Here is a 27,117-nt window from a genome sequence, read left to right on the forward strand (position 1 = left end):
AAGATTCCACAGATTTGATCAATCAATGTGCATTAATTAAACACTTACTATGTTGGAGATACTGTGCTAGGTGCTAGGAACAGCAATCTCACAAGTAGGAATTATTCTCAAGGAAGATAACAATGTGTATCCATATTGGCATATTTTCTTCTTGTGCAGTCTGTAATGTCTGACTCTTTGTTACCCCATCTGGGGTGTTTTTGGAAAAATTACCCACATAGTTTGGCCTTTCCTTCTCCAGCAATTTTACATGTTAGGAAACTGAGGCAGACAGGTTGAAGGGATGTGTCCAGAATCACACAGCTAGGGAATGTCTGAATTCAGGAAAATAAATCTTGCTGACTCCAGGTCCACTAATCTATACATTGCACCACCTACCTGTCCTTCAGTTATAAACATGATACATACATACATATAAATTAGAACCATCAGTTTAGCACCAGAAGGGAATAGGAAAATCTTTTAGTTCAACTTCTTTCATACACATGAGGAAACTGAGATCAGAGAGGCAAATTGATTTGCCAATAGAACTAATAAATATTAGGAAGCACGATCTAAACCCAGGTTTCTACTGAGTCAAAATTTAGAAATTAGAGTTTAAATTTAGAAAATTTAGAATTTAGTCAAATTTAGACTGGGTAGCATGCTTTTGTTTTCTTGGGGGAGAGGAACCACTGCAGTCTGGTGACTTCAGCCAAGAGAGACAGAAACTGGGCCTTTGGAACTCTCAGTGCTCATTTGGAGATAGCCTTGTGCCTTGATGCATGTGGGCCAACCCTGATTATTGCTTGCAAACAGCAGGTTCTGAAGGCAGAAAGCCTGACAGCACTTATGTCGTGCAGCTTGTTTTCCTAGACATTATTTCTCAGTTGCCACAACCGGCTGACATGGAGACTATGCCTTCCAAGAGGAAACAATGATCCCCTATTCATGGGGAAGCATATAGAGATAGAAAATCATGATATCCAATGATGGACAGAATCAGATACACCCAGAGAAGGAACACTGGGAATTGAGTGTAAACTGTTTGCACTATTGTCTTTCTACCCAGGTGACCTTTACCTTCTGAATCCAATCGCCCATGCATATGTACTATCAAAAAATTATAATTATAAAATTAAAAAAAAAAAAGAAATGGACTCAGACACAATCAGTTCTTTCTCTGGAGGTGTATAGCATTTTTCATCATAAATACTACAGAAGTATCTTGAATCATTTTAATGCTGAAACAAGCTAAGTCCCTCATGGTCATCATGCAATATTGCTGTTATTGTGTATTTTGCTCTGGTTCTGCTTGCTTCGCTTTGCATCAGTAAATTTAAGTCTTCCCAGATATTTCTGAAAGCATCCTTTTTGTAATTTTATATATTTCAATAGTATTAAATCATGATTATATATGTTCAACTATTCTCTAACTGACGTTATCCTCTCAATTTTAATTTTTTTTTGCTACCACAAAAATCATTTGGGTGTGTATATCTATATACATATCACAAAGAAGTCCTTTCCCTTGTATTTTATCGCTTTAATTTTTTGGTTTTACCAAACATATTGCTACGTTCATTTAATACGATTTAAAAAATTGTGTACCTATTCTATTTATTTCACTTGTCCACTGCTTTATTTTGTAGCCTGTACCAGATTGTTTTGATGGTTACCATTTTGTAATACATCTTGAAATTTGGTTTGTCTTGCTAGCGATTAATCATGCTATTGACCATACCACTATCTCTCCTGAAAATGAGTTATGTTACATATCATCTTTGCCTGGAGATTTTTCTCATTCAATCATGGAATCAATAAACATACATTTAGTGAGTGCTTATTAATTGGAAAGTCATGCTAAATGCTGGAGATACACAATTTTTAATGTAAAGTTCCCTGTTCTCAGGGAATTTATTCTTTATTTTATTTTCTGTGGAACATGTAGCCAGATATGTGAAGGGGAAATAGACAAAGTAATTTAATGTAGAGAACAGAACTGGAAAATATCAGGATAAATCTTCTGTAGAATCTGAGATATGGCTTGAAGGAAGCTATGGATTCTAGAGTTGAAGGAGAAGAGATAGTGAATTCCAGGTAGAGAGCACACCCTATGCAAAGGCACGGAGGTGAGAGATCATAAAGTTCTATACAAGAAAAATAATTCTATGTAAAAGCGGGCCAGTTTGTCTGGAACATAAAATGCTTGGGAGTGAAGTGTAGTATAGCCTACAAAAGTAGGCAGAAGAATTAAGATTTTGAAGAGATTGAAAAAGAGGAGTTAATTGTTGATCCAACAGGCTATATGGAGGCCCTATAACTTCTGGAACAGTTGATGGAGCATATTTTAAGAATATTTCATTCATGTGACTCATTATTCGAGCCCATCTTAGTGTCTGGGAACCTCAGTATCTGGCACTACTTCTAAATTAGTGATCAATCTTCTGGGGTTCTGTTTTGATTGTAATTCATTGTCTTTTTTTCTGTTCTCTCCTCTGGAAGGGACTCACAGGATATGCAATAATTTCCCTAATGACTCAGGAACCATTTTTGCATCTTCCAGAGTTAGAATACTTCTGGCTTATCTACATCTTCTGTGCTATAATGCAAAGGTTCCACAGTACTATCTTCTGGAAGAGACACAAACAAACAATATATCCTTAGATGGCTCTATAAGGATCATTCTTCTCAACTGCTGCAATAATTCTCCTATTTATTAGTTACTGTTGAGTGCATCTTGTCTTCTTTATATTAAAAAAAATAAAATCTTTGTAAATGATTTTTGTTTGATCAACTCCTCCAACTGATTTGTTAATTGTTTTCTTTTCCCCTGAAAAACACGCTTCTCTATATTTTTACTCCTTTGTAACTCCTATTTTTCTTCAGGACACCTGATCTGGGTCATATAATAGTTGAACCTGCTTCTAATACTTCCTCAAACCAATAGAAACTGATGCCCCAAAATAAAGTTTTTTGTTTGTTTTTTTTTTTTTTTATGCTAAGGATACTGTATTAATCTGCATTCATTCCAGTCAAAGTAGACACTTTAAATATTTGTTGTAAGTATGAATGAACAAATGAGCAAAAAAAAAGAGAGAGAGAGCAAATTAAACATAGGTCAAAAAAGATATAGAAGGAAATAATTGTTTGGACATGGATAGATACATTATATTTGAATAATACTTTAATATATTTTACATGTATTGGTCAACCTGTCATGTGGGGGAGGGGAGAGGGAAAGGAGGGGAAATGTTGGAATAAAAGGTTTTGCAATTGTCAATGCAGATATCTTGTAGATAAAATGCTATAATAATAGATAGATAAACAAACAAACAAACAAATACATAAATACATAAATATACAGATGAATGGATGAATAAATGAATAAATAAATAAAACAAAAAAAGAGATTAAAGGACTTCAAGATCATATCATATGATCATCATCTGAATGTACTAGCGATAAGATAAGATTAAAGTCTGACACAAAATGATGAGGTTGGGAAGTGTAGCAATTGATGAGTTTTGGCACCAAATGTTGGGGTTCAGTGCCAGTTCCTCGTTTAAAATACAAGGTGCAAGGCCTGTATGATGAATCCACAAGAGTTTTCTCCTTGTCAAATGATAATTGTGTTTATTGGAAGAGATTATGAACAATATGAAGAAGTAAAATAGATACTAAAAGTGGCAAATATGAAATAGTATCTGGAGAGCATAGTGCTCACAAAGAAAGGGGTTTTAAAAATCAACAAGGGAAAATACAAGTTCCCTAGTGGAGTTCCCAGTTCATCAGAAGAATGAGAATACACCATGAAGTGGGAATATTCCATCGAGAAGTTTAGTATCCTAAGGGAAAAGACACCATGAGGCATGGGGAGGAATGAGAAAACACTACTAGGCAGAACCCAGTAGCAGGATAATGCCAATAGTGATAGCACAAATCAATAAAACTAAGAGTTGATTGTATGAAAAAACCAACAAAATAGACAAGCCCTTAGTAAATCTGATTAAAAAAGGAAAGAGGAAGATCAAATGGTTAGTCTTAAAAATGAAAAGGGAGAATTCACCACTAATAAAGAGGAAATTAGAACAATAATCAGGAGATACTTTGCCCAACTTTATGCCAAAAAATTCGATAACCTAAAGGAACTGGATGACTACTTCCAAAAATATAGGCTTCCAAGATCAACAGAGGATGAAGTAAATTGCTTAAATAGTCCCATTTTAGAAAAAGAAATACAACAAGCTATTCATCAACTCCCTAAGAAAAAATCCCCTGGGCCAGATGGATTTACAGGTGAATTCTACCAAACATTCAAAGAACAATTTTAGCTCCAATGTTATATAAACTATTTGAAAAAATAGGGAATGAAGGAGTCCTGCCAAATTCCTTTTATGACACAGACATTGTACTGATACCCAAACCAGGCAGGTTGAAAATGGAGAAAGAAAACTATAAACCAATCTCCATAATGAATATTGATGCTAAAATCTGAAATAAGATATTTATTAGCCAAAAGATTCTCCCCAGGATACTACATCGTGATCAAGTAGGATTTATACCAGGAATGCAGGGCTGGTTCAATATTAGGAAAACTATCAGTATAATAGAACATATTAAGAACCAATTTAACAAAAATCATATGATCATCTCAATAGATGCAGAAAAAGCATTTGATAAAATCCAACATCCATTTCTATGAAAAACACTTGAGAATATTGGAATAAATGGACTTTTCCTTAAAATACTGAGTAGCATCTATTTAAAACCATCAATAAGCGTCCTATGTAATGGGGGCAGATTGCATCCATTCCCATTAAGATCAGGGGTGAAACAAGTTTGTCCACTATCACCATTACTATTCAATATTGTATTAGAAATGCTGGCTTTGGCAATAAGAGTGGAGAAAGAGATTAAAGGAATTAGAGTAGGTAATGAGGAAAGCAAAGTATCACTCTTTGCTGATGAGATGATGGTGTAATTAGAGAACCCCAAAGATTCAACCGAAATGCTATTAGAATAATCCACACCTTTAGCAAAGTTGCAGGATACAAAAATAAACCCACATAAATCATCAGCACTCTTGTATGCCACTAACAAAATCCAACAGTTAGAGTTACAAAGAGAAATTCCATTTAAAGTAACTACTGATAGTATAAAATATTTAAGAACCTATCTGCCAAGGGAAAAATCAGGAACTATTTGAGCAAAACTGCAAAACACTTTCCACACAAATTAAGTCTGATCTAACCAATTGGAAAAATAGTAAATGCTCTTGGATAGGGTGAGCAAATATCGTAAAGATGACAATACTACCTAAAACAATCTATTTATTTAGTGCTATGCCAATCAGACTCCAAAAAGACTATTTTAATGACCTAGAAAATAATAACAACAAAGTTCAAATGGAAAAACAAAAGGTCAAGAATTTCAAGGTAATTAATGAAAACCAAACCAAACCAAACCAAACAAAACAAAACAAAAAAAAAATCCAACGAAGGTGGCCTAGCTGTACCTGATCTAAAACCATATTATACAGCAGCAGTCACCAAAACCACTTGGTAATGGCTAAGAAATGGACTAGTTGATCGTTGGAATAGGTTAGGTTCGCAGGACAAGATAGTGAATGAAAATAACAATCTTGTGTTTAACAAACCCAAAGATCCCAACTTTGGGGATAAGAATTCATTATTTGACAAAAACTGCTGGGAAAACTGGAAATTAGTATGGCAGAAACTAGGCATGGACCCACACTTAACACCACATACTAAGATGAGATCACAATGGGTCCATGATTTAGGCATAAAGAACAAGATCATTAGAGGAGCATAGGATAGTTTACCTCTCAGACTTGTGGAGGAGGAAGGAATTTGTGTCCAAAGGAGAACTAGAGCTCATTATTGATGACAAGAGAGAAAAGTTTGATTACATCAAATTTAAAAGCTTTTGTACAAACAAAACTAATGCAAACAAGATTAGAAGGGAAGTAACACATTGGGAAAGCATTGTTACTGTTAAAGGCCTTTATCAGAAAAGGCCTCATCTCCAAACTATATAGAGAATTGACTCTAATTTATAAGAAATCAAGCCATTCTCCACTTGATAAATGGTCAAAGGATATGAACAGACAATTTTCAGAGGATGAAATTGAAACTATTTCCACTCATAGGAAAGAGTGTTCCAAATCACTATTGATCAGAGAAATGCAAATCAAGACAACTCTGAGATACCACTACACACCTGTCAGATTGGCTAACATGACAGGAATAAATAATGATGAATGTTGGAGGCGATGTGGTAAAACAGGGACACTGATGCATTGTTGGTGGAGTTGTGAAAGAATCCAACCATTCTGGAGAGCAGTCTGGAATTATGTCAAAAAAGTTATCAAACAGTGCATCCCCTTTGATCCATCAGTGCTACTACTGGACTTATATCCCAAAGAAATACTAAAGAAGGGAAAAGGTCATGTATGTGCCAACATGTTTCTGGCAGCCCTTTTTGTAGTGGCTACAAACTGGAAAATGAATGCATGCTCATCAACTGGAAAATGGTTGGGTAAATGATGGTATATGAATGTTATGGAATTGTGGAATATCATTGTTCTGTAAGAAATGACCAACGGGATGAATACAGAGAAGCTTGTAGAAACGTACATCAACTGATGCTGAGTGAAAGGAGAAGAACTAGCAGATCATTATACCTTCAACAACAATACTGCATGAGAATGTATCCTGATGGAAGTGGGCATCTTCAACAAAGAGAAGATCTAACTCAGATACAATTATTCAAAGGTGGACAGAATCAGCTACAATCAGAGAAGGAACACTGGTAAATGAGTGAAAACTGTTTGCATTTTTTGTTTTGTTTCCCACTTTATTTTTACTTTCTGAATCCAATTCTTCCGTTACAACAAGAACAACAACAACAACAACAAAAATCGGTTCTGCACACATATATTGTATCTAGCATATCCTATAACATATTTAATATGTATGGGAATGCCTGCCAACTAGGGAAGGTGGTGGAGGGAAGAAGGATAAAATTCGGAAAAGTGCAATGGATAATGTTATAAATTACCTATGCATATGTCAAAAAAAAGTTATAATTATAAAATGAATAAAAAGAAAGACACACTTCAAACATACAACATAATTCAACTGGTTTTAGGAAATTATATAAGTTATAGAAAAAGGAAAAAGAAGAAGGAGCTATAGGGGGAGGGGTCAACTAAACAAGGTGAGAAGGATGAATCAGATAACAATGGAGTTAAATACAATTTTGAGCAACAGGAGCATTTCCCATCTCCTCCCTCAATTAACCCTTCAGTGTTGGAAGAAGAAGGAGGCAGGAAGAGGCAGAAACACAAACAGAATTGCCTGTTAAGCAGCCTATGACAACATTAGAAAAAGCATTGATTAAGGCTAAGAGGGAAGGACAGGATGTAAGTGATTTTATAGAAGCATACCCTGTGATTGAAGAGACTGACTCTTCAGGTCAAAAAAGGAGAAGTGACACTCCTTTTAATTTGGATGAAATGAAGGATTTGAAAAAAGGTTGCAACCTTTATGGAGCCACATCATCTTATGTTAAGATGTTGTTACTAGTTCATTTGTCTTATGAAATCCTAACCCCAAATGATTGGAAATCCACAGCAGGGACATGTTCAGGACCTCGACAAAACTTGTTGTTGCTTTCAGAGTTTCATGAATTATGTAGGATTCAAGTCCGATGCAATAGGGAAACTGGAGTTTAACACACAATTCACTTTTGACCAACTAGCAGGTGAAGGTCAGTATGGAGAAAATTCAGAACAGATTGATTATTCCATGAGAGTGTATGAGCAAATTTCTAAGGCTGCAATAAAAGCTTTTGGTTCCTTCCCTGGACAGAGAGATCGAGGGGAGGCTTTCACTAAAATAGAGCAAGGTCCCAATAAACCTTTTGCGGATTTTGTGCGATGTCTGTTAACTGCTCTCAAAAGAACTAGTGGAGAAAATGCAGCTACAGAAATAACGACTAGACATTTGGCTATGGAAAATGCCCATGAGATTTGCAAAAGAATTCTATGGGAAATAGGCAAAGATGCTTCTTTAGTGGAGATCCTAAGATGCTGTGCTACAGTGGGCACTAATACTCATTATGCTCAGACTATGAAGAACATGGAAAGACAGGGTCCTTTTGGGCAAAGGAATTCTAGAGAAACTCGTTGGTGTTTTCAATGTGGCAAAGTTGGACATTTAATAGCTCAGTGTAGATATGAGATAGAGTGAGAAGACCAGGTGAAAGAAGACCTAAAACCCCATGTCCAAAGTATCACAAGGGCTTCCACTGGGCCTCAGAATGTAGACCGATCCAGAGAAATGAGAGCTGGGACCCAGCTCCAAGAACTCAATCAAAAGATAGATGGGGCATGATGGCAACTGAGGTTACAGCCACCAAGTCTTTAGAAGGTCAGGACACTCTGGGGCAGAGCCAAGATGGTGGAGAAGCTAGATGGAACTTTCTAAGCTCTCTAATTCCCTTTCTACCTTGGTATTTAATTCAGCCTCAGAAACAGCACTTGACTGGTAAAACCCACGAAGATTGGAAATACAAAAACTTACCAGAGGAAGAGAATCTGGAATATTGCCAGAAAAGGTTTGACCTGAGGTGGTGTGAGTAGCCCAGTGCAGGGCATGGATAGAAACGGGAGCGGAGTGGTTTTTGTGGTTGAAAAATTTACAAAGAGTCCCCTGCAGTATCCTGACTGCTTTGCTTTGATGAGGGAGCAGGGGGCCAGCAGAGAAGTTGGAGCCTGGGGTAGTGGGTACTCAGGGGGTCACCAAAGCCACAGAGGATCTGTCTGGGATCACCCAGGACCAGAAGTGCCTCAAGGCAGACCATAACACAGCACTTCACAGCATTCTGCAGTGAGGGGCTCTTGCCCCTGGGGGGCCAGTAATACACAGCAGGGGCACAGCCTGGGTCAGCCTTTCATCTGTATAGTGAGGGGCTCGGCCAGGGGAAGTGGAATTTCCCCAGCTCGACTGTGCTCCCCAGGCAGTGGCACTTCCAGTTCGGTGAGGGACAGGACCACTTTGAGGGCATTTGTGGGGGCGCAGTGATACCTTTACTCCTTAACCTCTAGCCCCAAGGCGGTCACTAATCTTCACAGTGGGGCTCCTCTCAGGGTACTTACACAGCCCTGTCTGTAATACCTAGACATGCTCACTTCTGCATAAAGTTCTTCCCAGAGCCCTCCTGCAGCTTGGCTGTTCCTTGCAGCACATTGAGAGGGCAGATACTGTCCATAAACCCATCCTTGCTCTGCAGAGGAACCTGGTAGTCCCCTTGTCCTCAGGACAGACCCTGAAGGCTTTAAAAAAATGAGCAAAAAAATGAAGAAAACCCTTTACAGCTTCTATGCAGAAAAACAGCTTGTTTCCCACCCTGAGGCGGCTACAACCTCCAGACAATACCCCAAATAACACTCTGCTAGAAGAAACTATTAAAAATCTGAAGAGAGAATTAGAAGAAAAATGGGGAAAGGAAAGAGAAGCTATGCTAGATTATATCAATGTCCTGAAATGTGAATTAGAAAAGGCAAACAACTTCCTCAAATGGAAAGGATTTACAGAAAGTGCAGGGAAACAGAATTAAGGAGCTGGAAAAAGGTAAAGAAACCACAGGACAGTAGGATCTATGAATTGGAAAAGATAAAGAATTCCCAAGAAAGTAAAATTTGTGAATTGGAAAAAGAAAATAACTCATTAAAAAACAAATTTAGTGAAGTGGAAAAAAAATTCATAGACCAAAACAACTCATTTAAAAACTCAATTGGACACATACAAAAAGAAGGAAAAAAAAAAAAAGCTAATGAAGAAAATAACTCATTAAAAATCAGAACTGAACAAATAGAAATGAATGATTCACTGAGACACCAAGAATCAGTCAAGCAAAGCCAAAAAATTGAAAATCTGCAGAAAAATGTCAGCTATCTACTTGCCAAAACGACAGACCTGGAAAACAGATCGAGGAGAGACAATCTGAGGATTATTGGACTTCCTGAAAATTATGATGAAAAAAATAGCGTAGATACTATTATACAGGAAATCATCAAAGAAAACTGCCCAGGGGTAATAGAAACAGAAGGTAAAACAGACATTGAAAGAATTCATTCAACACCTTCTGAAAAAGACCCCCCAAAAAACACAAACAAATAAACAACAACAACAAAAAAAACTCCCCGGAACATTGTGGCCAAAGTTCATAAGTATTAGACTAAGGAAAAAATACTACAAGCAGCCAGGATACAACAATTCAAATACCAAGGTGCCACAATGAGGGTGACTCAAGACCTGGCTGGTTGGAATGGAAAGGGGATAGTGTCAGAAAAAGAGGAAAGGGGAGATAAAAAGAGGGAAACTACATCCCACAAAGAGGCAAAGAAAACCTATCATATCTGAGGGAAGTTAGAGAGGGGGAGGAACATTGTGTAAACGTTACTCCCAGCAGAATTGTCTCAAAGAGAAAATAATGGACATATTAGTATTACAGAAAATTCTTTCTCACCTCATTAAAAAGAGGGAGAGGAAAAGGGAAAAGGAAAAAGAGCAATAAGGACAGGGAACAAGAAAGGGTAAGGGATTTCAAGGGAGGAGAGAGGGATATTAAAGAGGGAGGGCTGTGTGACACAAGTGAGGCTCATAAGTTTAATTCTGGGAAAGGGGTTCAGGAAGGTAAGGTAAAAAAGCATAATCAGGGGATATTACGCTGGCAGGAAATACAGAATTAGTCATTTTAACTGCAAATGTGAATGGGATGAATTCTCCCATAACACAGAGACAGATAGCAGATTGGATCAAAAGTCTGAACCCTACAATATGCTGTTTCCAGGAAACACATTTAAAGCAGAGAGATACATACAGAGAAAGGTAAAAGGCTGGAGCAGAATCTATTATGCCTCAAGTGAAGTCAAAAAAGCAGGGAGAGCCATCCTTATCTCAGATGAAGAAAAAGCAAAAATTGATCTAATCAAAAGAGATAAGGAAGGAAACTATATCTTGCTAAAGGGTAGCAGAGACAATGAAGCAATTTCTATACTAAATATATATGAACCAAGTGGTATAGCATCTAACTTCCTAAAGGAGAAGTTAAGAAAGTTGCAAGAAGAAATAGACAACACAACCTTGCACTCTCAGAATTAGAGAAATCAAACCACAAAACAAAACAAATCAGAAAGAAATTAAAGAGGTAAATCAAATATTAGGAAAATTAGGTATGATAGCTCTCTGGAGAAAACTGAATGGTGACAGAAAGGAGGATACTTTCTTCTCAGCAGTTCATGGAACCTATCCAAAAAAAATGACCATATATTAGGACATAAAGATCTCAAAATTAAATGCAGAAGGAAGGCAGAAATATTAAAGTCTTTCTTTTTAGATCACGATGCAATAAAAACTACATTCAACAAAAAGTTAGGGGTAAATAGATCAAAAAGTCATGGGAAACTAAATAAAATCTCATCTTGAAGAATGATTGGGTGAAACAGCAAATTATGCACACAATTAATAATTTCACTCAACACAGTGACAATGATGAGACATCATACCAAAATTTGTGGGATGCAGTTAAAACGGTAGTCAGGGGAAATTTTATATCTTTGGAGGCTTACTTGAAGAAAATAGAGAAATAGAAGATCAATGAATTGGGCTTGCAACTTAAAAAGCTAGAAAAAGACTAAATAAATTAAAAGCCCCAATCAAATACTAAACATGAAATTCTAAAATGAAAAGGAGAAATTAATGATATTGAAAGTAAAAATACTATTGAACTAATAAATAAAACTAAGAGTTGATTGTATGACAAACCAATAAAATAAATAAACCTTTGGCAAATCTGATTAGAAAAAGGAGAGAGGAAAATCAAAGTGTTAGTCTTAAAAATGGAAATGGGGAACTGTCCACCAATGAGGAGGAAAATAGAGAAATAATGAGTTATTTTGCCCAACTGTATGCCAATAAATTCGATAACCTAAGCGAAATGGACGACTACCTCCAAAAATGTAGGCTTCCCAGATAAAGAGAGGAGGAAGTAAATTGCTTAAATAGTCCCATTTCAGAAAAAGAAATACAACAAGCTATTCATCAACTCCCTAAGAAAAAATCCCCAGGGATAGATGCATTTACAGGTGAATTCTACCCAACATTCAAAGAACAATTAGCTCCAATGTTGTATAACCTATTTGAAAAAATAGGGAATGAAGGAGTCCTACCAAATTCCTTTTATGACACAGACATGGTACTGATACCCAAACCAGGTAGGGTGAGAACAGAGAAAAAAAATTATAGACCATTCTACCTAATAAATATTGATGCTAAAATCTTAAATAAGATATTAGCAAAAAGACTCTCCCCAGGATAATACATCATGATCAAGTAGGATTTATACCAGGAATGCAGGGCTGGTTAAATATCAGGAAAACTTTCAGTATAATAGGCCATATTAATAACCAAATTAACAAAACTCATATGATCATCTCAATAGATGCAGAAAAGGCATTTGATAAACTCCAACATCCATTTCTATGAAAAACACTTGAGAATATTGGAATAAATGAACTTTTCCTTAAAATAATCAGTAGCATCTGTTTAAAATCAACAATAGTCATATGTATTGGGGAAAGACTGCAACCATTCCCATTAAGATCAGGGGTGAAACAAGTTTGTCCTCTATCACATTACTATTCAATATTGCATTAGAAATTCTAGGCTGGGCAATAAGACCCCAGAAAGTGATTAAAGGAAGTAGAGTAGGTAATGAGGAAACCCAACTATCCTCTTTGCAGATGATATGATGGTATACTTAGGGAACCCCAAAGATTCTGCTAAAAAGCTATTAGAAATAATTTGGAACTTTAACAAAGTTGCAGGATACAAAATAAATCCACATAAATCCTCGGCATTTTTATACATTAACAACACAATCCAACAGCAAGAGCAACAAAGAGAATTTCCATTGAAAATAACATTTGCTAGTATAAAATCTTTAGGAATCTATCTCCAAAAGGAAAGTCCAGAATTATATGAGCAAAATTACAAAACACTTGCCACGAAGAAAAAGTCAGATTTAAACAATTGGAAAAATATTAAGTGCTCTTGGATGGGCCGAGCGAATATAATAAAGATGACAATACTCCCTAAACTAATCTATTTATTTAGCACTATAACAATCAGACTCCAAAAAAACTATTTTAAAGACCTAGATAAAACAACAACAACAACAACAACAACAACAACAACAACAACAACAACAACAAAGTTCATATGGAAAAACAAAAGGTTAAGAATTTGAAGGGAATTAATTAAAAAAAAAAAATCAAACAAAGGTGGCCTAACTGTACGTGATCTAAAACTATATTATAAAGCATCATTCACCAAAATCATCTGGTATTGGCTAAGAAACAGACTAGTTGATCAGTGGAATAGGTTAGGTTCACAGGACAAGATAGTGAATAAAAATATTAATCTAATGTTTGATAAACCCAAAGATCCCAAATTTTGGGAATAGAAATCTTTTTTGACAGAAACTGCTGGGAAAACTGGAAATTAGTAAGGCAGAAACTAGGCATGGACCCACATTTAACACCACATACTAAGATGAGATCAACATGGGTCCATGATTTAGGCATAAAGAACAAGATCATAAATAAATTAGAGGGGCATAGGATAGCTTACCTCTCAGACTTGTGTCTGAGGAAGGAAGGAGGAGGAAGGAATTTGTGACCAAAGGAGAACTAGAGATCATTATTGATCACAAAATAGAAAATTTTGATTACATCAAATTAAAAAGCTTTTGTACAAACAAAACTAATGCAAACAAGATTAGAAGGGAAGTAACAAATTGGGAAAACATTTTTTTTACAATTAAAGGTTCTGATAAGGGAGTCATCTCCAAAATATACAGAGAATTGACTCTAATTTAAAAGAAATCAAGCCATTCTCCAATTGAAAAGTGGTCAAAGGATATGACCAGACAATTTTCAGATGATGAAATTGAAACTATTTCCACTCATATGAAAGAGTGTTCCAAATCACTATTGATCAGAGAAATGCAATTTAAAAAATTTTTTTTAAATTAATTTTATAATTATAATATTTTTGACAATACATATGCATAGGTAATTTTTTTACAACATTACCCTTTGTACACTCTTCTGTTCCAAAATTTCCCCTCTTTCCCTCCACTCCCTCCCCTAGAAGACAGGCATTACAATACATATTAAGTATGTTATAATATATCCTAGATACAATATATATGTGGAGAACTGGATTTTTTTGTTGTTGTTCTTGTTGTAAAGGAATAATTGGATTTGGAAGGCAAAAAAACCCTGGGAAGAAAAACAAAAAATGTAAACAATTTACACTCATTTCCCAGTGTCCCTGCTCTGGGTGCAGCTGATTCTGTCCATCATTGATCATTTGGAACTGGATTTGATCTAAGAAATGTAAATGAAGACAACTCTAAGATACCACTACACACCTGTCAGATTGGCTAAGATGACAGGAACAAATAATGATGAATGTTGGAGGCGATGTGCTAAAACAGGGACACTGATGCATTGTTTGTGGAGTGGTGAAAGAATCCAACCATTCTGGAGAGCAATCTGGAATTATGCCCAAAATGTTATCAAACTGTGCATGCCCTTTGATCCATCAGTGCTACTACAGGACTTATATCGCAAAGAAAATACTAAAGAAGGGAAAGGCACCAGTATGTGCCAAAACATTTATGGCAGCCGTTTTTGTAGTGCCTACAAACTAGAAAATGAATTGTAGAATGGATAGGTCAATGATGGTATATGAATGTTTTGGAATATTATTGTTCTGTACGAAATGACCAGCAGGATGACTACAAAGAGGTTTGGAGAGACTTACATCAACTGATGCTGAGTGAAATGAGCAGAACCAGAAGATCACTATACACTTCAACAACAATACTGTATGAAGATATATTCTGATGGAAGTGGATATCTTCAACATACACAAGATCCAACTCACTTCCAATTGATCAATGACAAGCAGAAACAACAACACCCAGAGAAAGATCACTGGGAATTGAATGTAAACTGTTAGCACTACTGCCTTTCTAACCAGGTTACTTATACCTTCGGAATCCAATTCTTAATGTGCAAGAAGAAAATTGGCTTTATACACATATATTGTATCTAGGTTATACTCTAACACATGTGATATTGTATGGGGCTGCCTGTCATCTTGGGGAGGAAGTAGAGGAAGGGAGGAGAAAATTTGGAAAAATGAATACAAAGGATAATGCTATAAAAAATAATTACTCATGCTTATATACTGTCAAAAATTATAATTATAAAATTAATTTTAAAAGAGTAAAAAAAATAAAAACTAAATTCGACACCTATTAAAAAAAGAAAGAAAGAAACAAGAAAAAAAAAGAAATGATCAGCAGGATGAATACAGAGAGTCTTGGAGAGACTTACATCAACTGATGCTGAGTGAAATGATCAGAAGCAGGTGATCATTATACACTTCAAGAACAATACTGTGTGAAGAGGATGTATTCTGATGGAAGTGGACATCTTCACCAAGAAAAGATCTAACTCACATCCAATTGATCAAAGATTGACACAATCAGCTACACTAAGAGAAGGATCACTGGTAAATGAGTGAAAACCATTTGCAATTTTTGTTTTTCTTCCCAGTTTATTTTTACTTTCTGAATCCAATTCTTCCATTGCAACAATAACAACAACAACAACAACAAAAATCGATTCTGCATACATATATTGTATCTAGGATACATTATAACATAGTTAATATGTATGGGCATGCCTGCCAACTAGGGAAGGTGGTGGAGGGAAGGAGGATAAAATTCGGAAAAGTGCAATGGATAATGTTATAAATTACCTATGCATATGTCAAAAAAAAATTATAATTATAAAATGAATAAAAAGAAAGACACAATTCAAACATACAATAGAATTCAACTGGTTTTAGGAAATTATTTAAGTTATAGAAAAAGGAAAAAGAAGAAGGAGCTATAGGGGGAGGGGTCAACTAAACAAGGTGAGAAGGATGAATCAGATAACAATGGAGTTAAATACAATTTTGAGCAACAAGAGCATTTCCCATCTCCTCCCTCAATTAACCCTTCAGTGTTGGAAGAAGGAGGAGGAGGGGAAGAGGCAGAAACACAAGCAGAATTGCCTGTTAAGCAGCCTAACAAGATTAGAAAAAGCATTGATTAAGGCTAAGAAGAAGAACAGGATGTAAGAGATTTTATAGATGCATAGCCTGGAATTGAAGAGATTGACTCTTCAGATCAAAAAAAGAGAAGTGACACTCCTTTTAATTTGGATAAAATGAAGGATTTGAAAAAAAAGGTTACACCCTTTATGGAGCCACATCATCTTATGTTAAGATGTTAATAGTTCATTTGTCTTATGAAATCCTAACCCCAAGTGATTGGAAATCCATAGCAGGGACATGTTCAGAACCTGGACAAAACTTGTTGTGGCTTTGAGAATTTCATGAATTATGTAGGATTCAAGTCAGAGGCAATAGGGAAATAGGAGTTAACACACAATTGACTTTTGACCAACTAGCAGGTGAAGGTCGGTATGGAGAAAATTCAGAACAGATTGATTATCCCATAAGAGTGTATGAGCAAATTTCTAAGGCTGCAATAAAAGCTTGGGGTTCTCTCCCCAGACAGAAAGATCGAAGGGAGGCTTTCACTAAAATAGAGCAAGGTCCCAATAAACCTTTTGCGGATTTTGTGGGATGTCTGCTAACTGCTCTCAAAAGAAGTATTGGAGAAAATGCAGCTACAGAAATAATGACTAGACATTTGGCTATGGAAAATGCCCATGAGATTTGCAAAAGAATTCTATGGGGACTAGACAAAGATGCTTCTTTAGAGGAGATCATAAGAAGCTGTGCTACAGTGGGCAGCAATTCTCATTATGCTCAGACTATGAAGAACATGGAAAGACAGGGTCCTTCCTGGCAAAGGATTTTTAGGGAAACTCGTTGATGTTTTCAATGTGGAAAAGTTGGACATCTAAGAGCTCAGGGTAGATAAGAAGATAGAGTGAGAAGACAGGGTGAAAGAAGACCTAAAACCCCATGTCCAAAATGTCACAAGGGCTTCCACTGGGCCTCAGAATGTAGACTGACCCAGAGAAATGAGAGGTGAGGCCCAGCTCCAAGAACACAATGAAAAGATACATGGGGCAAGATGGCAACTGAAGTTACACCCAAATAGTCTTGGACTCTGCTGTAATCTATCAGATGAAAAGTTATCACATGGAAGAAAGGGATTACCTGATCAGTCAGCCAAAAAGCAATCAGATATCAGAAATGGAGAGAAATTCACCTGGGAGAATACACGCCTTTTAAACCCATGGGGCTGTGTCCAATGCAAACAGCTCCAATGTGATTGCCAGATGATGAGAAGAGATTTAAAAAGTGGTCAAAAGAAGGGGAAATTAGGTAGGTTAACTACCTGGGAGAGAGGGTTTGCTTATATTTTAACAGGCATGAGGAAACAGGTGGAGAAGGAAACAGATGGATGGCAACAAGCACCTGGAGATAGAAAGACAATGAGCAAAAACTTAAAAGAAAGAGAAGATCTAAGAAACATCTGACACTGAAAGAGCATGGCTGATAAAGAGACTGTTAAAGAACTTTAAAACTAGCAGGAATCATTAGATTCCTTAATACAAGATAAAACTGTTAAAGTACTTGAAAACCAGCAGAGATCATTGATTCCTTGAGATAAAAAATTGTTAATGAGTCTATTGTAGGATTTCAAAACTTGTAGGAATTATTGGATTATTGGCACATGAACTAATGGAGAATGGATTCCCTTTGGACTATTTCTAAAACTTATGGACATGTATAAATTCTCAATTTATGACTATTTCATCATGTTATTGGTTACATCACTTCCAGCATGTGTTATGATGCTATGTATTTGTGTAATTTATGTAATTATGTGTAATATCTCCCATAGTAATGGATTTATGTATTCCTGTTTCTTTTTAAAATTTTTTTAAAAATTAATTTTATACTTATAACATTTTATTGAAAGTAGATATGCATAGGTAATTTTTTCAACATTATCCCTTTACTCCCTTCTGTTCTGAGTTTCCCCCTCCTTCCCTCCACCCCGTCACATAGATGGCAGGCATTTCCATACATATTAAATATGTTCTAGTATATCCAAGATACAATATATGTTGCAGTACCGAATTTTGTTGTAGTTGTAGTTGTTGTTGTTGTTGTTGTTGTTGTTGTTGCAAAGGAAGAATTAGATTCAGAAGGTAAAAATCACCTGAGAAGAAAAACAAAAAAAAGCAAACAGTTTACAACTATTTGCCTGTGTTCCTTCCCTGAATGTAGCTGAATCTGTCCCTCATTGATCAATTGGATCTGAGTTAGATCTTCTCTTTGTTGAAGATAGCCACTTCCATCAGAATACATCCTCATACAGTATTGTTGTTGAAGTGTCTAATGATCTCCTGGTTCTGCTCAAGTCACTCAGCATCAGGTGATGTAAGTCTCTCCAAGCCTCTCTTTATTCATCCTGCTGGTCACTTGTTACAGAACAATAACATTCCATAACATTCATATACCATCATTTACCCAAGCATTCTCCAATTGATGGGCATCCATTCATTTTCCACTTTCAATCCACTACAAAAAGGGCTGCCACAAACCCTTTGGCCGATACAGGTCCCTTTCCCTTCTTTAGTAGTTCCTTGGGATATAAGCCCAGTAGTAGTAGCACTGCTGGATCAAAGGGTATGAACAGTTTGATAACTTTTTGGGCAATGTCTACCTGTTTCAAGGTCATGACCACCCTATGTGCTAAATCAAAAGAAAGGGGGGAATGCTAGCTAGGTTCCTTCCTGGGTGGTAAGTAGGTACCTAACAATTCTGTAGGGCAGAATTCAGACCTTTCGTTCGCACCTTTAAAGCACTTGACACTTTCAGGATGCTGAAAGGAGTTAACACCTTTCAAAGGGCTTGCTCATTGGTCTAGAAGGAGTTCCCTCCCACAAGCCCCTTCTCTGGGAGGATTTAAGGAGCCAGCATTCAGGAAGAAGAGCATCTGAGATTCCACTTTGGTGCTGACTGGGGACACTTGGAGAAGAGCAGATTCACAAGGACTAAAGGAAAAGCCGGCTTGTGGAGATTCACAGGTAGGATTGACTTCCGGGAAAGCCAGGTAAGTCTGATTCCTTTCGGCGTCTACCTTTGTCTGCCTGTCCTTCTGTGCGTGCTTCCAGGAGCTGCTGGGATGGCCGCGATGAAGACAAACTTAGAGGAGGAAGTGATTTCTTTGCTCTCCTCTTCTACCAGTGGCTCCCTGGGAACGTTCCAGGTTCAGCCACCATTTCGATTCGGTCAGTCCTGGCTTTTTGGCCAGAGCGCCGTGGGCTCGGGGCAGAGTACGGGATTGGCCCAGACTTCTTGGGGGACCCAGTGTTCCTCAGGATCTACGGTCGGATTCCCGGCCACCTGCCGAGCCCCCCAGGCTCCTGAATGCACGGCGCCTTCTGGAACCCCCAGTGCGTCTGGATTTAGTTTCAAGATGCCCACCAACCTCGGAGCTTTCCCCAGCAAACCGGGCTTTGGGCACCGTAGCCGGGAGGCATCGGGTTGTAGTTTGGGGGCATCCGACTTCAGCTTTAAGGCTCCTGAAAGCTCAGTCTTCAGACCAATCTTTGGGGCCCAATCGGAGCCGGAGAAGACGCAGAGCCGCATCAGTGCGGCCTCTTTCACTTTCTCCCTCCCAGTTAGAGGGGGGCCTGAGACGCTGGGCTCCTTCACGTTTTCCCAGGGCTCAAGCAGCTCAGGCACCAGCCCGAGCGCCGTGGGCTCGGGGCAGAGCACGGGATTGGCCCAGACTTCTTGGGGGACCCAATCTTCCTCAGGTTCTAAGCTCGGATTCCCGGGCACCTCTGGAGCCCCCCAGGCTCCTGTTTTCGAGGCGCCTTCTGCAACCCCCAGTGCATCGGGATTTAGTTTCAAGATGCCCACCAACAACGGAACTTTCCCCAGCACCCCGGGCTTTGGACACCGTAGCCGGAAGGCATCCGGCTGTAGTTTGGGGGCATCCGAGTTCAGCTTTAAGGCTCCTGAAAGCTCAACCTTCAGACCAATCTTTGGGGCCCAATCGGAGCCGGAGAAGATGGAGAGGGACATCAGTCCGGCCTCTTTCACTTTCTCCCTCCCAGTTAGTGGGGGGCCTGAGGCGCTGGGCTGCTTCACGTTATCCCAGGGCTCAAGCAGCTCAGGCACCAGCCCGAGCGCCGTGGGCTCGGGGCAGAGCACGGGATTGGCCCAGACTTCTTGGGGGACCCAGTCTTCCTCAGGATCTACGCTCAGATTCCCGGCCAATTCCGGAGCCCTCCAGGCTCCTGTCTTCCCAGCGCCTTCTGCAACCCCCAGTGCATCGGGATTTAGTTTCAAGATGCCCACCAACAACGGAACTTTCCCCAGCACCCCAGGCTTTGGACACCGTAACCAGGAGGCATCCGGCTGTAGTTTGGGGGCATCCGAGTTCAGCTTTAAGGCTCCTGAAGGCTCAGTCTTCAGACCAATCTTTGGGGCCCAATCGGAGCCAGAGAAGATGGAGAGGGACATCAGTCCGGCCTCTTTCACTTTCTCCCTCCCAGTTAGTGGGGGACCTGAGGCGCTGGGCTGCTTCACGTTATCCCAGGGCTCAAATAGCTCAGGCACCAGCCCGAGCGCCGTGGGCTCGGGGCAGAGCACGGGATTGGCCCAGACTTCTTGGGGGACCCAATCTTCCTCAGGTTCTAAGCTCGGATTCCCGGGCACCTCCGGAGCCCCCCAGGCTCCTGTTTTCGAGGCGCCTTCTGCAACCCCCAGTGCATCCGGATTTAGTTTCAAGATGCCCACCAACAACGGAACTTTCCCCAGCAAACCGGGCTTTGGGCACCGTAGCCGGGAGGCATCCGGTTGTAGTTTGGGGGCATCCGAGTTCAGCTTTAAGGGTCCTGAAAGCTCAGTCTTCAGACCAATCTTTGGGGCCCAATCGGAGCCGGAGAAGATGGAGAGCGACATCAGTCCGGCCTCTTTCACCTTCTCCTTCCCAGTTAATGGGGGGCCTGAGGCGCTGGGCTCCTTCACGTTTTCCCAGGGCTCAAGCAGCTCAGGCAGCAGCCCGAGTCTTCCTTTGTTCAACGCATCTAGCAAGCCTCCCTCCTCCACTTTTGCCTCTCCAAGTCAGAATGTGGAGGAGGAAAAGAGGGGCCCTAAACCAGCATTTGGCAGTTCAGGGAGCGGCTTCACGAGCTTCGCCTCCCCGGGCTCTGGAGGGGAGCCCTTTCGTAGGAGCAAAGCAGAGGGCAAGCTAGGAAGGGGAGATGCTGCTGGCCACGGAGGGTCGCTCTCTGGCCACGTGAAGGGGCCGAAAAGGAAGAAAGAGCACGACGGCTCACCCAGGAGACGAAACTACGACTGTGTGGAGGACATGCAGCTCTTGTCCCAGGGAGATCATCCTCGAAAGAAGCGCCCTCCTCGCCTGGCTCGCCCACGGGCTGGCGGCTCGTTCGGGGGGACGCTGCAGGACACGCTGAGGAGTAACAAAGGAGGCGGCCACCTGGGAAGCACAGGAATGAAAAAGGAAGTGGGCAGTGTAGAATCCAGTGAGACGGAGCAAAGCGCTGGAGCGGGAGCCACCTGGTCCACGTTGTTCGCCCCCCGGCTGAAGGAAGAGGAGATGGGTGGCAAAAGGAGCCAGGAAGTGTCCGCCTGCAGGGCTACCCCTTCCCGCCGCGGAGGGAAGAAGGAGAGCGTGGAGAGCTCGAGCAGCCTGTCCCCCAGCGAGCTCCCCGCCATTCAGTGCAAGAAGATCCCCAACTACCTCAAGGACAGAGCCATCCTGCAGGAGCACTTTGGCCGATTGAGGAAGGTGCGGCGCATCCATCCCCGGCGCCGAGGCAAGCTCGGCTCTGTGCCCTTCTGGGACCACGCCTCTGGAGCCCGGGCTCGGAAGAAAGGGAAAGGGAAAGGCTTGCACAGAGTCCTCCTCTTTTGGCGCGAGAACAAAAGAAGTCCCAGGAAGAAGACCTTTTTCCCAAAGGAGAAAATAGCGAGTCAGAGCTGGGAAGACTCTGGTTTCCAGCGCTCCCCGCTGCCCAAAGCCCTCTGGAGACCTGCAACTGGCCAGAGCAGCAGCCTTCTCGGGAAGAGTTGTCCAGTGAAGAAATCGAGGCAGCCCGAGTCTCTGCAGTCTGAGGGGGAGCCCTTGGATTGTGGGCCTGAGATCCCGAGCTCAGACCTGCCGGGACTGTCAGTGAGCAGCCTGAGCACCTTGATGGGCGCGGTGGCCGAGACGTCGGAGGACAAGTACCGCCTCCTGGACCGGAGGGATAAGATCCTGAGGCAAGCTCGCGGGAAGAGAACGGCTCTGGACCAAGCCAAAGGCTTTTGGGGCACGTGCCTGGACATGTGTCCTGAGAAAGAGCGCTACATGAGAGAGAGCAGGAAGCAGCTGAGCTCTTTCGAAGTGATCCCTGGCACAGATCAGGTGGACCACGCGGCGGCAATCAAGGAATACAGCCGCTCCTCCGCTGACCAGGAGGAGCCTCTGCCTCAGGAGCTGCGTCCTTCCGGGGTGCTGGGCATGACCATGGACTACCTGGTCACTCAGGTCCTGGACCGGAGGGAAGGGAGCTCGCGCGACTGGTACGACTTTGTGTGGAACAGGACCCGCGCCATCAGGAAGGACATCACCCAGCAGCACCTCGGTGACCCGCTCACCGTGTCGCTGATGGAGAAGTGCACCCGCTTCCACATCCACTGTGCGCACGCGATGTGTGAGGAGCCCGTGGGCTCCTTCGACGCCAAGATCAACCAGGAGAACATGACCAAGTGCCTGCAGAGCCTTAAGGAGATGTACCAGGACCTGGCCGACGAGGGCGTCCTCTGTGCGCGGGAAGCGGAATTCCGAGGCTACCAAGTTCTGCTCCATCTCCACCAGGGCGACATCCTGAGAGAGGTGCAGCAGTTCCGGCCCGAGGTGCGAAACTCCCCCGAGGTGAAATTTGCAGTGCAGGCTTTGGCGGTTGTGAACAGCAACAACTTTGTCCGGTTCTTCAAGCTGGTGCGCTCTGCCTCCTACCTCAACGCCTGCCTCCTGCACTGCTACTTCCATCAGATCCGGAAAGAGGCATTGCGGGCTCTCCTCGTGGCCTACACGGGGAGCGCTCGGAGATCCACACGCTTTCCGGTGGATCACCTGGTGCCCATGTTACTGTTTCGAGATGCCCAGGAAGCCAGCGACTTCTTGACTTCCTGTGGCCTCGCGGTGTCTGATGGCTGCGTGGAGCTGAAGCGGTCCGCCTTCTTGGAAGCCGGGGGCTCAGCCAAGGCAAAGAAGTGCCCTTTGATCACCGAGAAGCTCGCCGTCTCCGTTGGAGAAGTGGTGAATGGGGGGCCGTTACCCCCCGTCCCTCGTCACATCCCGGCGTGTAGCTTCAACACCCACAACGAATACGTGGGCGAGAGCGCGGCCCCCGAGTCTGCTCCGCGTGGACAGAAACCCGCTGTGGAGAGGGGGGGAGGCGGCAAGCTGGAAGAAGGCAGCCCTGGGACCGAAGCGCTGGCGCTGTGTGTTCCGCCGCAGCCCTGCCCGCCCCTGCCTCAGCCGCTGCTGACCCAGAGCGCCGGGCTGCCGCCAGCCCTCGGGGCTCCCGGCCCTGTCCTGCCAGGGGCTGCTTCGTCATCTCGCTTCCAGCCCGTGGGGCGGCCCGAGCTGCCTGCTCCCCGGCCTCGGCCGAGCTACACCGACTCGGACCTCGTGGGGGTCGTGGAAGACCTTGCCCGGGACGTCCTCAGAGGCTACTATGAAGAAGTCGGCCAGGCCGGAGCTGCCTACGCCGCTGCGGCCTGGAGGGTTTCCCAAGTGCTCACGGAGGAGCTCCTGGCCACCACCACCGGGGACATGCTGAGGCAGACCGCCGCTGAGGAACTGAAGGAAGAAAGAGCAAGAATTCAAGAAGAACAGAAGAGAGCTGAAGAACAAAGACGGGCCCAGGAGCTGGAGAGCGCCCTGGAGACCGAGAGGAGGGCCTGTGTGGCCCGCTGCTCTGAAGACGTCTGCGATCGCCTCATGGATCTCTTCTTGCCAGAGGAGATTTTCCAGAGTGCCCGAGAGACCCTGCAGGAACTTCAGGGCCTCTGTCAATACTGGCAGAGGTGGAGGAAAGCCCTGGCAGCGCGGAAAAAACTCCAGAGACAGAGGAGACCATTCCCCGCGGCCCCCTGCCGTGTGGACCTCAGCAACGGATTGCAGGCCTTGGCCCCCCGTGCCCAGAGTCCCCTTGCTAAAGAGCGCCTGGCCAAAGGAGTCCCGGATCTGGGGCACCCGGGAAAACTGGGGCTCTCCTGCACCAGGTTACAGTGGACGAGAAACAAGACGATCCATCCAATGAAGGTTCACTCTTTCTCCCAGCAATTGCTCAGTGAAGCGGTGTGGAGCCCTCTGGACCTGCCGGCCCTCGTCGCCGAGCATTACCCTGGGCAGCGGGAACAGGTGTTCTGGAAGCTGGTGTTGGCGCTGCCGGACGGTGAAGAGGCCGACAGTGAAGAGCCCGCCTCTGGCTATCCCAGCAGGATGCTAGAGACTTGGCTGAAGGTCAAGTTCATGGGTGGGGAAGATTTCCAAAAGGGGGCCCGTCACGCTTCCCAGGGGATCCAGACGCTGACCCTGCTGAAGGCCTGGAGCCCCAAAGGGGCTCGAGCGGTCCGGGTCAACGTGTGCATTAAGGTGGCCCACGGCCTGTTGAGCGACTGGGCCCTGGATGCCACGGAGACGCAGAAGGCCCTTCTGGGCACCAGCGGCCTTCTCTTCGTGCTGCCCCCCCGCGGCAAGAGTGTGGTGGCGGCCGAGGAGGACGCGTGCTGGCTCTCGGCCCTGCTGCGGCTCCAACAGCTGCTGCAGGCCAAGCCCTTGCAGCCCCCGGTGCCCCTGGTGGTTCTGGTGCCCGGCCGCGAGGGGGCCAGCGTGAGGGACGTGGAGGAGGGTCTGAGGCTTCGGGACTTGCTTTCCTCGCAGCTTCTCTCGGATTACACGGTCTTGGAGATCCCAGCTGCCGTCAACGATGTCCAAGGCACCAACAGGGTGTCGCAGGCCGTCCAGTGGCTGGTGTCTCGCTGCCCCTGCTCCCCGGAGCTCTGCTGCCAGACCCTGCCCCAGTACATCGAGGACGGCGTCAGGCGCGAGTTCAGCGAGCGCTTCTTCCAGGACCGCAAGGAGCGGCGTGTGGCCGGCCTGGCCTGGCAGGAGCCCGGCGCCATCATCGAGCTCTTCAACGGCGTGCTGCACTTCCTGGCGGACGTGGCCTCCTCCGAGCAGCTCTGCCAGCTGTCCTGGCCCATCACGGAGTTCGCCGAGCCGGGCGGCAACAAGCTGCTTCCTCCCCTGCGCTGGAACGCGCCCGGCCACCTGGCCTGGCTGAAGAAGGTCGTTCTCTCCTTGCAGCTGCCCCCCGTGGACCTCCCCGCCCCGGGCGCTCCTTGGCCTCTGGCGTGCAACGCCATCTCCCGCTACGTCTCGCAGATCCCGAGCTGTGGCCAGACGCAGCCCATCCTGCAGTCTCAGCTGGACAACCTCCTGAGTCGGACGTACGCCAAGTGGACGAACCAAGACCTGGGGGCCTTGGGCGACACGGGGCCCCGTGGGGAGGAGATTCCGTGGGATGACATCATCGCTCTGTGCATTAATCACAAGCTGCGGGACTGGAAGCCTCCCAGTCTGCCCGTCACGCCAGAGGCTCTGAGCCAAGATGGGCACATCTGCGTCTACTTTTTCAAGAGCCACTTACAAAGCTACCAGGTCCCCGGGGCCTGGGCACACGCCCGGCTGCAGACCCACAAGGAGGTGGTCCAGCGGCCCGCCCGCCGACCTTTGGGCCTAAAGCCTTGGCGCTCCGCCAAGAGCCTCTCCCCGTCGTGGCTCCACGTTCCCTACGGCGGGACCAGGGCCCCCGACAGCGGCCAAACCGGCCGCGTGCCCGACGCCCAGGAGCTGGCCCGCCCCGCCTCGGCCGAGGAGCTGCTCCCGGGGCGCCTGGCCGCCAGCCTGCAGCTGGAGAAGGAGGAGAGCAGGAGGTTCGAACAGCAGCTGCGTCACTGGCTGTCGGGAGACGCCGAGCAGGGCCCGGACTCCAGCCCCCTCCCCGTCTACCTTCCTCAAGCTCTCCTATCGACGCCTCAGGCTCTGCGGCCCGTCCTCCGAGGGTCAGCGCCCAGCAGCCCCCGGGACCAGAAGGCCGCCGAGGGGCGGAGGCCGGCCCCGGCCATGGGCGGCTCTCTGACCCACAAGCTGAGACACTTAGAAAGCCTGATTCAGCGCACTCGACAGGAGGAGCTCGTCTGGGAGCGGCACCTCTCCAACTTGCTGGACATGGTGGACATCTGACAAGCCGGACAGTGGGGAGGGTCTCTGCGCGCACACAATCATGTTCTCTGCCGATGCTTGCCCAGTGGCTGCCACTGGGGCTGTAAATCAAGAAAATAAAGACTGGGACTTAACAAAACCAACAAACAAACAAACAAACGAAGGAATGAATGAATAAAGAAATAAGTGAATAAATAGATAAATAAATAAATAAACAAAAATCAAACAAACAAACGAATGAATGAATAAAGAAATAAGTGAATAAATAGATAAATAAATAAATAAACAAAAATCAAACAAAAAAGAAAAAACAAACAAAAACAAAAACAAAATAAACGAACAAAAAAAAAAGAATGAAAAATGTGATATATTTACATTTATGATATGCAGTCTGAATGAAACGGGCAATCAAAATATTTTACTCTTATCCCAGACTCAGAAAAGTTACTATTAATTAAATGAGTAAATTTGATATGATACATGGAAAATAGGGAGAGAAACTGAGGCTGATCAAAGTTGAGGGCTGGCATGAAAGCCTAAGGCTGCCAAAAGCAGGGAGGAAAAAATGAGGAGGGGGCTAGTTTTGGTTGCAGGCGGCCAGTTTTCCCATGAAAGAAGAGTACCTACCCTCTGTGGGTTTCCATGAGCTCCATCATCATAATTCTCACCGACATCGAGCCA

At 43.4% G+C, this 27,117-nt stretch overlaps 1 pseudogene; it reads left to right on the forward strand.

Moving 5' to 3' along the window:
• Positions 1-19,314: 19,314 nt before the first annotated feature.
• On the forward strand, positions 19,315-26,457 carry LOC141562561 (germinal-center associated nuclear protein pseudogene; annotated as a pseudogene).
• The last annotated feature ends 660 nt before the right edge of the window (positions 26,458-27,117 follow it).

This window comes from Sminthopsis crassicaudata, chromosome 3, assembly GCF_048593235.1.
Source record: "Sminthopsis crassicaudata isolate SCR6 chromosome 3, ASM4859323v1, whole genome shotgun sequence".
Taxonomy (NCBI): domain Eukaryota; kingdom Metazoa; phylum Chordata; class Mammalia; order Dasyuromorphia; family Dasyuridae; genus Sminthopsis; species Sminthopsis crassicaudata.